Raw genomic sequence first — 15,666 nt, 5'->3', positions numbered from 1 at the left:
ATTCAGCTTCTCTTTCCAGATTATTTCTCTACGATAGAATTCCCTTGTGGCACTAGCAATAATTAATAATGTTCCCTTCTTAAGAGCTCCCCAGCACCAGGGTTTGCCAGAGTTGGCTAGTGAAATTCTCTAACAGGAAGAAATAAAACTGCTGTCTCGGCCCAGGTGCTGAAAAAACACTAGGGGCAAGAAAGACATTCCCACTTGCCATTCCCAGCCTCCTCCCCACAATAGGCAGGATATTTCATGATCATGATTGCCTGAGATTACTGCAGCTTGTCTTTTCTGGAATTCATGGTTGCAGCTCAAGGTGGAAAAAATACATGGATATGATGAAAACTGAGGATTTATTATTGAGGGGAAAGGCCAGTTTATCTGTCAGTATAATCTGACTGCATTTAGCACACAGTTCAGCATATGCTCTTTTTCTTTTTTGGTGGTAAAGTTAAATTTGTGAACAAATGGGCAGAAGGATGTATCACATTGGAATATAAAACTGAGGAGAACAAAAGAAGATAATCTAAAAGTACTACCACCATTGTGTTTACAAAACAATAGAACTGTGTTTAAATTAATACATGCAATAGCATTCCATAAGGAAAAAAGATGATGCAGGAAAATAAAGAGATACGTGTTCTTGCAATAACTCTCTTCACATATATTTAAAATATATCGGTTATAATCTATTATAAACTTATTTTCTATAATCCACTCTAAATTTCCTGAGGGGTAGAACTTTGCTTGTATTGTTCATTGATGAAGCCCAGTACTAATCCCTGTGCCTGATATACAAAAAGTAGCTAATAAACATTTTAAAATAAGTAAATTCAGATAGTAAAAAATTCAAATTACATGAATTTAAAAGTATTATATATGCCTTTAAAATATGAATGGTTATTTGCAAAAATAATTTACGAGAGGACTATGAACACATAACGATTTGTTACACTTGTTGATTCCTTTTACAAAAATTGTCAAATACCCCTAATGTTACAAGCGGTGAACCATGTGTTAGTTTTGCTACCATGGAATATATGAAGTAACTACACAAAGCATGGGAATAAACAAAATGAATTTGGGACTGTAATATGCATAACTATGACAGTTTGTTAAAAACTTATACATTCAAAAAGAATAACCTTATGTAGAAATCCACCAACCTACTTATAGATGAATTACTGCTTGACTCTTAATTTTAACAGGAAGGAAGAAGTGAAAATAAGAATATATCAGTTAGCTACTGCTAAGTAACACACCTCTCCAAAACTCAATGGTGTAAAACAATAAGCATTACTTAGTGCTTGCAAATCTATGGATGGGATGGGTGATTTTTCTGGGTGTGGTTAACTGGCTCATTCATATTTATCTGTCATCATTTGTGGTTCAGGTAAGCATTTATCTTAATCTTAAATGAACACATATGTCTGTGCTGGTTCAGGGTGGCTCAGCTGAAGAACTAGAATCTCTTTGATTTCTCATCTCCCAGTAGGCTAGTCCAATCCTGCTTACATGACAAGGACAGAATTTGAGACAGGAAGAGTGAAAGCACACGATCAGTCTTTATTCTCTTGCTCAGAACCAGTAGTGTCACTTCTGCTGCTTTCTGTTGGCCAAAGCCATACAACTTCAGCTCAGATTAAAAGCATGGGGAAACAAAAACTATATCATGGTGAAAGGAGCTACAAAGCCAGACAGAAAAGGGCAGGTTCAGAGAAAGGGTCCAGAATTAGAGACATCTTTGCAATAAATTTACTTCTTATCGAAACTTTGGAAGGAAGAAAAAATGACAAAAACGCTAGGAGGAAGTAGGTATGTCTTCAAAGGATAGTAAAGAGAGAAGTATAATGATGATCAATCAATAACATACTTTAGAATTTGGAAACTAGATTAAAGGAAGTAAGAAAATATGCATTCATGATTCTAGTTGACAGTGTTTATTGAGTCAGACAATGTTTTAAACACTGGGTATACAAAGAAAAAAACAAAGATTTTTCCTCATTTTCTTTTGGGGAAAGGGTAAATAAAGACATAAATAATTATAGTTGAGATGATTTTAGATAGTGCTAAGTTCTAGAAAGCCAAAACTGGCAATAGAGTGGTAGATGCCAGGCTTGCAGTGTGAGTGGGGCTACTTTAGCTAAAGGAATCAGGATAGTTCTCTTTAAGGAAGTGACATGAATGGCAAGAATGGGGAAGCCCTGTGAACCCATGGAGAAAGAGGAGAAATCAGCTGACACCAAGTTACTGAGAAAAGAAAGAGCTCAGCTCATTGGTAAGAAAGAAAAGGGCTTGTGAGACTATAGATTACTGAGCAAGTTAGAGAAGGAGGCGGGCCAGAACAGGCAGTCTTATGAGTCAAATAAGGCTGTTGAATTCTATTCTAGGTGTAACAAGAAGCTGTTAAATACTGTAGTCAGGGTAGCTATGTGATCTGATGTTTTGAATGGAAACTTTGGCCACTATGAGGCAAATGTATTTAGGACACCTGGCAAAAGTGAAAGCAGAAAGGCTATTGTATAAATACAAGGGTGGGTAAAGATAGAAAAAGAAAGATGAGTAGGGAAGTAGATCCGGTAATCCAGGTGAGAATTGGTAGTGGCTTAGGATAAAATTGGACTTTGTGAGAAAGAGAGAAATGGTCAGATTGTTGATTTATTTTCAAGGTAGAGCCTAGAAGTTTTGCTAATTGATTGAACAGAGGATGAGAGAAACGAGAAATACTGTGGATGAAGCATAAATTTTGATTGAATTGAAATGCCTATTAAAGAGCCAAATGGAGAAGCTGAATTGGCATTTAGATATGCAAATCTAATTCTAGGGGTGAGAGGAAATGAGAGAAATAGTTTCAGACTATCTATACAGAGATGGTGATATGGTTTGGCTGTGTGTCCCTACCCAAATCTCATGTTGAATAGTGATTTTCAGTATTGGAGAAGGGGCTTAATGGGAGGTGATTAAATCATGGGGACAGATTTCACCCTTGTTCTCTTGATAGTGAGTGAGTTCTTATGAGATTTAGTTGTTGGAAAGTGTGTAGCTCTTCTCCCTTTGCTCTTTCTCCTGATGCCCCATATGAAGATTGCTCTGGCTTCCCCTTCACCTTCCATCATGATTGTAAGTTTCCTGAGGCCTCTCCAGAGATGCCTCCTGAACTGCCTATGAAAGTGTGAGCCAATTAAATCTCTCTTCTCTGTAAAAATACATGCTCTCAGGTATATCTTTATAGCAATGTGAACATGAACTAATACAGATGGTCTAAATAAAATAAACTTAGGAAGATATTTTTGTAGAAAGAGGAGTCGTCTGACTTTTTTTTTAAATTTGAGCTATTCAGAGTCTTAGACATAGATAGGTGGATAAAATAATATTATTTTAAGAGAGGCCAACTGTATCAAATTTTTCAGAGGCTAAGCAATAAACTCAAGGTGCTGAGTGGTTACGTGGAAGAGAGAAGTATATTACTTGAATCATAATGTGCCTTTGGACTTTTGGTCTTGCTCTAAGTTAGAGGTGAGGTTTCAATCAGGTAAAACATTTTTTTTAAAAAAATTCAAAACTAAAAAGAATGACACATTGCAAAGTATTAGGTGTTTCACAGAGATTAAATTCTGAAAATGTAATTGTCAATCCTACCAATGAAAAAGAAAGAAAGAAATCTCTAAAACACCCACTTTCACCCAAGAAGGAGAAACAGAGATTGGATTTACGCGTCCAACTGAAATACCAAAGGAGCAGAGAAAGTATCTGAAATACTGGTTTCCAAGACACTGGCTGTTAAGCACAAAGGCATGCCTAAGAGACAGGAACTAAGTAAGGTGAGTCCTACAACTGTCCCAGCTCACTACTGTGAGAGACTTTCCAGGCTATGAAAGTTTTCTTCAAAAGGCAGTGAAAACCAAAAGATAAGCACCACAGAGAAAATATTTACTGTTTATATATTTAATAATGGACTTGTATCGAAAGTAAATAAAGAACTCTCAAAACTTAAAATGAAAACATCCCATTTTTTTTAAAATACACAAAATAGCAGTTAATTTTACTTGACAAAAGAAGATATATCGATGGCAAATAAACACATATAAAGATAGCCAACATCATTAGTCATTAGAGACATTCAAATTGTAAGAACAAGATACTACAATATATGTGTTACAATGGCTACAATTAAAAGTGTTGGCTAAGATGTAGAAAAACCAGAGCTCTTATGTATTATTGGTGGAATGTAAAGGGGTATAACTCATTTGGAAGCAGTTTTTCTGTGTCCTAAAAGTTAAAATATACATCTACTCTATGGCCTAACAATTCTAATCCTAGATATTGACTCAAGAAAAATAAAAGTATATGGCCATGCAAAGATTTAAACATGGGTAGTCATGGTGGCTTTATTTGCATCAGCCCCCAAATGGGCAACAACACAAATGTCCATTAAGAGTAAATGGATAAAAAAGTTGGGGTATATTCATACAATGAAATGGTAATTGTAAAAATAAATGAACTATTGATACATATGATAAAATGAATGGATTTCAAAATGATAACACTGAGAATAAACACAAAAACTACACATTGTATAATTATATTTGTATAAAATTCTAGAAAATGAAAATTAATTTATAATGACAGGAAACAGAGCAGTCTTTGCCTGGGATACAGATGGAGGAAATTGTGAGGGATGAATTACAAAGGGGCATGAGGAAGGTTCATTATCTTAATTGCAGTGATGGTTTTGCAGGTGCTTATGTGTATCAAAACTTATAAAACTTGCAGTTTAAATATGTGTAGTTTATTGAATGACAATTGAACAATTAATCTGTTTTTTTGTTTTGTTTTGTTTTTGAGATGGAGTATCACTCTGTCACCCAGGCTGGAGTGCATTGGTTCAATCTCAGCTCACTGCAATCTCTGCCTCCTTGGTTCAAGTGATTCTCTCACTTCAACCTCCAGGGTAGCTGGGATTACAGATGCATGCCATCATGTCTGGCTAACTTTTATGTTTGCAGTAGAGACCGGGTTTCACCATACTGGGTGGGGTGTCTCGAACTCTTAACCTCAAGTTATTCACCTAACTCAGCCTTCCAAAGTGCAGGAATTACATGCATGAACCACTGCAGCTGGCCTAATCTGTTTTAAATATAATTAAAATAATTAAAAACAATAATGCCAATGTACAAGGACCTTGAAATGAGCTTGGATAAGAGAGAGCAAACTTGGATGAAAGGACAAGACTCTTAGTAAAGAACAAACATAAAAACATGTCTCAGATCTGTGAGTTGTGCCTGGAAGGCTGATGATGTCCAGAATAAATCAAGACTTGAGAAAAACACTAACGAAAAACAAATAAAAATAAGTAAATATGGGAGAGATACGTATGTCCTTCCCATTTTAAATAAAATAAACTTTATTTTTTTAATTGTATATATTTTTCTCTTCCCAAATCATACAAGAGATTGCTTAGTTTAAACCCTTGAGGCCAGTGATGTTGTATTAATACATAATAAAAAGTAAAACTTATGTTCTTTCTCACATCAGATGACTGAAAAAGTATGTATGTATGTATATATATATATATATATATATAGAGAGAGAGAGAGAGAAACAGAGAAATACCTCAGATATAGAAAGAGAGAACTGAATTCCAGAGTTAAAAGACTATTTCAATATTAAAGCACAGACCTGGGTGAGACAGACATGTTTACTCCTCCCTACCAATGTTACTTTATACAGATCACTGAAACTTGGATCTGCAGCTTCTTCATCCAGGAAACACAAAAACATTCTGGGCATTATAGAAGTTAAACAACATGGTATAAAATTCTCAGCAAACTGTGTGACACATCGCTCCCATTTTCCAGTTTCCTGGCTGTTTTAATGTGCTCAAATTGCCCAAGTCATAAAATTAGATTCTGAGATATCATGTGAAAATTTTAAGAAGTTTTCAAAACTGATGAGCTTTCAGAAATCATAAATAATGACAAATTCCTAGGGTAGAGGTAAAATCTGCAAACCATAAAGGGATATGCCCAATATTAAATCAGAGCATCTTGTAAAAGAGGGTACTAAAATGATGCTATAAGGAAATATATTTATAGATAATATTAAGCCATTTTGATTTGAATAAGTGTCCAACTGGTTGTCTTCCTAATGGCTTGAGTGATTGTACTCAAGAGTTCTGATTTACAATCAATGTCAAACAGTAGGAAGGAGTGTATCATCATGTTGAAATGTTTTAGTCTAGATGTTGACAAGAACAGAATATTGATTAATTGTTTTATTGGGAATATTGGTTATAGTATGATGTAGCAAGTGCTGAAATGGGGGGCCACAAGCCTGTTGTTTCACACTGACCCATAAAACTAGCTCACAGGTGAGGTGTTAAAAATTCAAATACTCTACATTTATAGTCAGATTCAACTAATAGATTAATTACCGGTATTAACATTCCACATTTAAAGTGGAAGATGATTGAATGTCTGTCTAGATCATCTCATAGGAAAATCCAATAATTTTAATGACAAAAGAAATGCAAAGATACTTTAAAACTGAAGTTCAAATTTGTGTTAAAGTTTCCTTACATAAACATCTTCATGAAAATTTGAGGAATCATATGAATCTATAATAACTGAATTTGTAAATCATAATGATGAAAGCACAAGCACCGAAAATTTTCCAGCAGTAAAAATATAACAATTCCTGCACTTTGATTGAGTGTAACTCCCACTCAGTGTAACTTCAAAATATGAAAGGAATATTGAACTTGTTGACTCTCTCCTGCTACTTTCTTCCATCCTATACCTCATCCAGTCTTGCTCCACACCTGCAATGAAGAGCAGCAAAGGAAACAAAGAGGATAAATCAGTCATATTTGGAGAAAATTTCTATTTCTAGCATAAAGAAGATGTGGAAATAAACAGAATGTTGTCTATAAGCAAATCCAGCCCAGTAAGCAGTTAGAATAAGCCACTATATGTTAGGTATAATGTAAAATATATCCACTCTTTCAAATGATTGTTTCTTCTAGTACTCCAACACAGTGACTGGAATTTCCTCAATTAGAATTTTTGTTTGTATATTAATTCATGTCTGGTATGGCAATGAATCTTTCAAAGACCTCTATGAAAAACCAACTTACTCTGGAGAGATAACACGCTATGTCTTGCATCTGGACATGGATGTGGTTATACAGAGTAAATCTGGAAGAAAATGAATTGTACCATAAGACATTTTTGAGGGAAGGAAATTATAAAAGAGAGATCAGAAACTTTGGAAGTGATCCCATGAGAAAAGTTAGGTAAAGAACAGCATTGGGGGGCCAGAAATGTGAAATAAGCATGATGACACCAGGGCTCTGAAAAGGAGATTCTAAAAGCAGGGAGTATAACTCAGAACAAGGAGGTGGGACAACTCTAAAAACAATGTAGCCTCCATTACAATATCACTACCAGACTTCCTTGGTTCTGACATAGATCTTTGGTATTTATATTGTCTCTGAGTCACTTAACAGCACTCTGCTGTTTCATTCAACAAGGACCTGTGGGAAGTTACTGTTTTAAATTAGATTCACTCAAAAATTGACTTTATGGCAAAGAATTAAGGACAGCTAATTTACATGGGAGTTGACCTCAAAAATCACAGATAAAGTTGGTGAGAGTAACAAGGAAAGAAATAATATTTTTAAATACACATTAATAAGCAAATTAACTGAGGTTCAGTACTCCAGGGGGCCCTCTGAGAAACTGAATAATGCTTCTGAATTATTGGGTCACGTTTCTACTGACTACGTGTGACCATTTATTTCTCTGAACTTCCAGGTTATGACTGTGCGGTTAAGCAAGCTCCTGTGGTACCAAATTTCCTAAAGAGATAAGAAAAAAGAATGGGAAACTCTCAGTGTGGTAAGACTTGTCAAGCCTCACTGCAGACGAACTCAGAGATGGAGTCCATAGCAGCCATGTCCAGGATATCACAAATCTCACGTTTAGAGTCTGGAAGAAATAATGGGAGAAGAGTGATAATATAAGTTTGAACAGATACAAACAGATAAAAGAGAAACGAAAAATTCAAAACTATAGAGAACAGAAAGGATCATGATAGTTAGAAAGATGATCAAATTAATTACCAAGGGCTTCCTGAGAGAGGTAGGATTTGATCAACTCTTAAAGGCCCCAGCATAAATTAACAGAGTCTTGGTTGAATAATAGAGGTGGAAAGATGAATATCAGTATACTGATCTAGTATACATCACACTAATTTGGAGAGAAAGGAAGAATTTAGCGGATTGTTAAGACCTTTATAAATACCCGGTCCTGGAGTATGAAAACCAAGTAACACCTTAACACGAATGAACAAGATTATAAAGTCCCAAAACTGAAAAGAACCACAAAATTGGTCTACATTTTAAGCACTGAATCTTTTAGGATTTTGCTATCTTTTCCAACACTTTTGCATGGGAAATCCTGCTACATTCTAAATGTTTTCAAAAACTCAAAAAAAATATCATAGTCTTGAATCCATAAGCCTTGAGGCTGGCAGTGTTTACTTTCAACCTGAAAGCAATTAAATAATACATTAATTATAATGTGATAACCAGGTTTCTGAATGATTGGGGGTTAATTCGTCTTTGGAAAGGTTGCTTGCTTCATTGAAAGGTGATTTGGAGCTCTGTTAAATATGTATTTCTCATAGCAATATTTATGCCTTGTGTGTGTGTGTGTGTGTGTGTGTGTGTGTATTTTGTTGTTGTTGTTGAAGCAGACAATTCACCATGAAAATATTTTCCTTATTTTTACTTTCTTGTAGCCACTATGAAGATTTTTAAAAATGTAAACATTTTCACTTTAAGTACTAAATTATTAAATATTTTTAATTTCCCGTATTATAATTTTGTGCTGTACGACAGTCCGATTAGGTAACACTAAGCTGACATTTAAGGTACTGGAGTTCAAATGTTCAGTCTCTACATGAAGTGCCTTTCTCCTGCACCACAGACAATTTTATTAATTTAATTTTTGTTTGGAGTAGAAATAATGCTTTTGATAATCTATTTTATACCAGTCTAGCCTAATCTGTGTAATGTATTTATTTAAATAGCATTAATTGAGACCTATAGTGAGTCAGCTTCTAAGTAGCAGTCAAGGATTTCTATTTTATCTTAGAAAAAGAAAAAAGAAGACAATATACGAAGAGATCATACATTGTACATACAAGATGCTATATGTACTACATTGCATTATGCAGTGTATTTAGGGAAGTGAAGGGTACTAACCCAGGGTGCACGTGTTTCTGTGGGATTTCACCAAAAATTTCTAAGTATAAAGATAGGTCAGAATTATATTTTATCTGGATAATGCTGGAAGTTGTGCTGATGATAAATTTAAGGGTTCAAGTCCAGAGGCAAAGAGATCTGTCAAAGACTTGAGTATATCTAAAAATAAATAAAAGGAATGATGTCAAGGGGACTAGTGAAGTGGATTATACAAAGCAGTTCAGTGGTGAAATCGGCAGCACCTGATGACTGACTGTGGCAACAGCATGGTTAGGGGCCTGAGTAGATTTAGGATAAAAGCCAAGAGTCTTAAGTTGTCAGTGTGTGTGACGGGGTGAATGGTGAAATATACAATGAAAGACAAAAGCCGCATTCAGAAAGAGTGTCTTTAGGAGGCATAATTATAAGTTTAGCATTAGCTCTGTAGTATTTTACATTCACATAATAGACTTCATATATATACACACACATATATATGAAACTTTTGGACTTATTCCAGGCATCCTTCATAGGCACGAGTTTCTCTTTATCATTAAATAATACCTAGGAAAGGATGGCCATAGAACCCATAAGCTTATGAATTGATCTTTGATTATTTTCTCTCTCTCATCCCTCTCACTCAATCCACCAACAAATTCAGTTGATTCTACTTCCAAAATTGGATGCCAAGTCTACACACTTACCTCCATTTTTAGTTTCACACTTTTATAATATACATCTACATGTCTTTTTACTTGTTACTCTAAGTGGTATATTTTCTTAGAACAGCCAAGAACTTGTGACAACCCAAATGTTCATCAAGTGATGAATGGACAAACAAAATATGGTATATCCATACTGTGCAATATTAGCAATAAAAATAAATGAAGTAGTGACATATGTTATAATATCCATGACCCTTGAAAACATTATGCTAGGTGAAAGAAGGCAGACACAATCATATGCTGTATGATTCCACTGACACAAAATATCAAAAATAAGCAAGTCCATATAGACAAAATTATTGATTAGTGCTTATAAGAGGCTAAGGGATGGGAAGAGAGGGAAGAGAATCAGGAGTGACTAGCAATCAGTATGGGGTTTCTTTTGAGGGTGATAAAAATGTCCTACAGTAGCGGCTCTAGATGGTGGTGATGGTTGCATAACTTTATGGGGTACTAAAAACCACAAAATAGTTCTCTTTTATATGTTGAATTTTATGGTATGTGAATTATATCTCAATCAAGAAATATAACACAACTGTTATTAATTTGAGGAGGAGGATAGCAAACTTTACTAGGTTGATGGTTAAAAAAAGAGGTACAATTATGATTATATGACAATGACAAAACCTGAAGCAAGAAATGAAATGACTTGCTGACAAATTCAATGTAGATAAGGGAAGGGAACCAGTCAGTGACAATTTTCTGATTGAAAACTATTAATGTGAAAAAAGAATCCAATTGTGGGCAAAAGGTTAATTCCATTTTGAAAATGTTATTGTGAGATTTGCACAATACAAGGTTTTTGTAAGTGGAGGTGTCTTTAGGCATCTGAACTTTGAGGACAAGTGTTCGAGCTGCTGGAGACACAAAATTGAATAACATAAACTCAGAGGAAGCAAACAATTTCATGGAGACGATGCAGAAAAAAAAATAGAAAATTCAGAACTGGAGTTTTGTGGGAGTATCCTTCACTTATGAGATGGTCTCAAAAGTGGGATCTCAAAAAAGAGGAAATGAAGAGAGCAGAAAAATGACTTTGCACAGAGTCTAAGAGAACGGAGTTTCAAGAACTAGTGGCCAGCACAGAGGAGCTGTGGAGAGACTGGGAAAAATAAAACTAACTGGAGCAAACGGTTAGACCATTTTAATAAATACACACACACTGAGGGATAAGAGTGTGTCCAATTGATATCCAGAGGTGAGGAACATATTAACCTTAATTAGAGACCAGAATTTTGAAATGAGTGAAAATAATTTTATCTAAGAGAGGAAATATTTGTGGCCACGGGGAAAGTAAGGGTTAGGAAGGTTCAAATTAACTGCGTAAGACACCAGGCCAGGAAAACGATTAGAATGGACATGGCAGGCAAGAAAGAGGCAGACAAGCGACCTGACTCAATCCGTTTTTCAAAATTGAGATTGAGGAAGATTATTTTAGACCCTGTATTTGAGATGATGAGAGATTAGAGTCTGAAGAAAGTAACAAGGGTGGGACAGGAGGATCAAAACAGCACATCCAAGTTGAGAGACAGACATAGGCGGAATATTCAGCATACACCCTGGAAGAACAAAGTCAAGACTTCAGGTTCAGAAACAAGTGGTGCAGTTTTCTCTCTTCAAAAACTCTGCATACTGTTGGCTACTCCTTAGCAGAACACTGATCTTACAAAAGACGTGTGGATTGTGGATTTCTGTCTTCTCGATGTTAATGGTTTGTAAATGATTTTGACATTCCATTTTTTTCTTACCTCTCCTTTTTCCTACCACCCTACATGAAAAGGCAGCCTGTCAAAAAGTGAAAATGATTTTATATTTACAAGGCAAAGGAACCTTTAAATGACCTTAGAGGTTTACATGAGGTAGTCACAGCTTCGGGATGATCGGTAAGGTTGCTGTTGACAGATACCACTTGATGGACTGGAAATCAATTTGATCAGATGTTTTTATGGATTATAGTGGCCTTGGCTAATTACAAAAGATTGTCTTCCCAGATCCCACAGTTTTCAGAGCTGACTTTGAGCAGATGTACACAGGATTAAGCTGCAGGCTTGACAGCTTTCCCTAATTATCTGTCGCAAGGGCAACTCTTGGTTCGTCTTGACACTTGTGTCAAAAACAGGTTGAACTTTTATTTCTTAGGAAACAGGCTTTTTTTTTTCATGGTAATCTGTGTTTAGCGGATGAGACTGATCACATTTATCATCATTTGCATGGATTTGGAAGTGGGAAAGAAACTGCAAATATGAAAAAATGGATAGGAATTTTTTGAAAATCTACATAAAACAGATAATATGATCACTGAGTTGAAAGGAATAAAATAAATGCTGTGTAGTTTCAGTCATTCAGATTCAACTAGAAAACATGGGATTTTAACATTTTTTTTAAAAAAAGGATATTGTAAGATGTCTTATTAAGAGAAGAGAGAATACAGAAATTATTGTATCATATGGCATCATCAACAACATTCTATGTCAGACCTGACAAATTATGAAAATTTAGATTTACAACAGAAAACTAAATTGTGTCTTTTTTTTTTTTGAGATTCAGAAAAATGTCTTCAGAGAGATTTTGACCATTGCATAGTTGTAATAAATGCTTTGTTTGTCCAAAACATAGCTATTTTTTTTTTCACTTCAAAAGAGAAAGCATTTCTTTGGAATGTAAATTATTACTAAGTTGATGTTGCAGCCAAACTAAAAAAAGATTCAGATGTGACTGAATATGAGAAACTAGGGTCCCTAAAGCAAAAGTTAATTTGTATGTGGGTACAACAGGCAAGCTGAATGGGGACAGTTTTATGCAGAAACATCAAGACAGAGAGGAGGAAGAAGAGATGGTGTAATGGGACAGTGAGTAGTCCTTTGGTGATTTTGACTGCAGGAATAAGAACTAAGGCATTAGAGAGTATACTTTTAGACTAGAGCTGAAAAATTGAACTCACAAAGATTTATGTGACAAAGATTCAAATAATTTTTCTGGAGCCCGCAAGTAGCAAGATGTTACTGTGTAGGGAAGAAAAGCCCTTTGTCTTCATCGTTCTGTACAGAACACTGCATGTGCTGGGCAACATGAGAGGTCTGGGAGGTCTACGTGAATTCCTGAAAGCAGCAACTGTGTAAGGGGGAAACAGAAGAAAACAATGATAATGCTTGATCAAGAAATGTGACTCATAATGGCAGACTCCTTTACGTATATGGGTTTCTAGGTAAACTTGGCTGGCATAGTGGGGAGACTTGGTAGAAATTTAAAAGCTTATACAATCAGTCACTCAACAAATATTTATAGTGCATGCTATTTGCCCTCTTGTTTTAGTTATTAGAGATTCCTCAATGAAAAGTAAACCATACAAAAAACCCTATGAGCCTGTGAAATTTTGACATACTATGACTTTTTTGTACTAATAATCTTGTAAAATCTGGAGAACATTAGGTTGTATCAACAATGTTAAACATAAATTGTATTATTACTTATCTTACAAAAAGCTACTTAATCTGTACTTTTATTTGAAAGGAATAACTATTAGAATAAATAAGAAATATCAGTTCTGTAGAATTTACTCACTAAAGATAGAAAACTTACCCACATGATCTTTCAAGTTCTAATCTAATCTTAAGGTTTTATAATATTTGTTCAGATTATTGCTTCTAGAATTAGAGTTATAACTGAAGCCAGTTAAAGTAAGAAACAAACAAAAGTGTTTCAATGAGTATGTGTTATAAGATAGATAAGATTATGTGTTATAAGATACTTAGAAGGGATAGTGGTTTCATTGAGTCTTTTTGGATTGTTCCTTCAGATGCTAGACCATAAAACAGATGACGTGTAGAGGAAACTACAACCAGTGGCCCATAAAATGGCCATAATCCCATCAAACACCAAGAACAATTATAGTGCAAACTTATATAACCAGGCCTATCAAGTTATAATTTGTATATATCTATTTTAGAAACTGCATCATTTAACCTCACTCACAAAAGTGTTAGGAAGATTAACTAACTAGATAATTTCACAAAGTGCTTAGACAATAAAAGGTAAAGAGATAAATGTCAAGGATTATTGCTTTAGATCTTCTGCCAATGCTAAAAGACCAAAGTTAATGTTTTGTTTCTTTTTCCACTGTCTAGGTAGCTCAAGTTCATTAGTTCCAAGAATGGGGGCAGTGGGAGGTGAGAAATATTTCTCCAGGAGAAAGAGAACTTAGATTCACATCCCAAGGGGAGTCAAAGTCATTGGACTTATTAGAGCATTTCTCCACTCACAAAGTTTTGGGAGACAATTTTCCATGAGTGTCTCATGCTTCTTTACTTCTTGCGAGCAGAGGCACTGGCTGCCTTTGTTTGGGATTTTCCTTCTAAGTGTGCTTATGTACTGATTTGCTTCCAAAGATAAAGATTTTTGCCTCCTTCTAGAGCCAAGAGCAGGTTTGCTTGCAGTCTTTGAAGATGAAAATACTGTCTTCTTCTGAAACAAATGGAAGGCATGTTTATTTCCTATTAAAAATCATTTGGATATTTTATGCTTAGGGTTCTTCTCCTGTAATGTAACTCACTTTGCCCTCTTTGTATTATCTAGTTCTATGTCATGCTGTAGAAGTTGAAGCTCATGGAACTGATGCAATCTGGCTACTGCTACTTCCTTAAGTAATAAAGTCCTCTGTGTCTGACCCAGAGGTCTCATGTCTTCTCCTAGCATCTCTGAAATGGTGTCAGGTTAAATGTTACCTTGACAGTAGGGTAAAATCTCAAACTCTTGAGAGCTCTTTACACACACGTACATGCGCACACACACATACACACACACAGAGGAAGTTGGTAACAGTTTATATGGAACACTCTTCTACAGAAATGATTTTTTTATACCCTACCTTTAAAAACACATATTCATTAAAGCACTATACAGATGTTAAATTTCTAGAATTCCACACTCAATAAAAATTTCATGGGGTGGGAGTGTGTGTGTATGTGTGTGTGTGTGTGTGTGTGTGTGTGTGTACGTGAGAGAGAGAGAGAGACAGACAGACAGGCAGACAGACATTCCTGGGGAGGAGGAGGGAGATGGAGAAAGAGATAAAGTGAGAGAGAGAGAGAGAGAGATTCTGAAACACCCAAAAAAATTGTTCTAGTATTTTTAAATGTAGGTATACCATATGCCCACAAACAAATTACCATGTGTACCTGAAGAAGACCAAAATCTGTAACTGACTAGAACTGCAAACATGGCCCTTGCTGGTAAAGTACATCAGTACAGAAAAGACAACATATGGTGGAAGGAAAAAAGTGTGTTTGTGTGTGTGTATTTTTTTTTTTCATTTAAAATTAGATACCCTGTATTGGAAAGTCCCTGAAAGGATTTGTGATTTATTCTCAAAATTGTCCTTAGACCCCTGCAGAGAAGTAGTCATAAGTCAAGGACTGTAATTTTAAAAGTTGAGCAAAACAACTTGTAGCCATGAAGCATGATTCCATTTGATGTGGAGGATTAGCTCATCAAGGTCTAGCTCAGTCATGCTTTCCTCACACCATTCCATTCATTTTCCTTCCCAACTCTGCACATTTCTCACTGAATGATTGCCACTCTGACCTGTTCCTCTTTCACCCTAAGGCTGATAGACTATGCTTCCCAAAGCTAATTCTCTGAGTCCTGATTTATGACTCTGACAGCACTTCACCGAGTGAGAGTTTGTGGCAATTTATGTCATTA

This window comes from Sapajus apella, unplaced genomic scaffold (assembly GCF_009761245.1).
Source record: "Sapajus apella isolate SASKATOON/1434 unplaced genomic scaffold, GSC_monkey_1.0 scaffold57, whole genome shotgun sequence".
In the NCBI taxonomy this organism is placed as follows: Eukaryota; Metazoa; Chordata; class Mammalia; order Primates; family Cebidae; genus Sapajus; species Sapajus apella.
The sequence above is the reverse complement of the archived record's forward strand: the minus strand, read 5'-3'. Positions refer to the sequence as shown.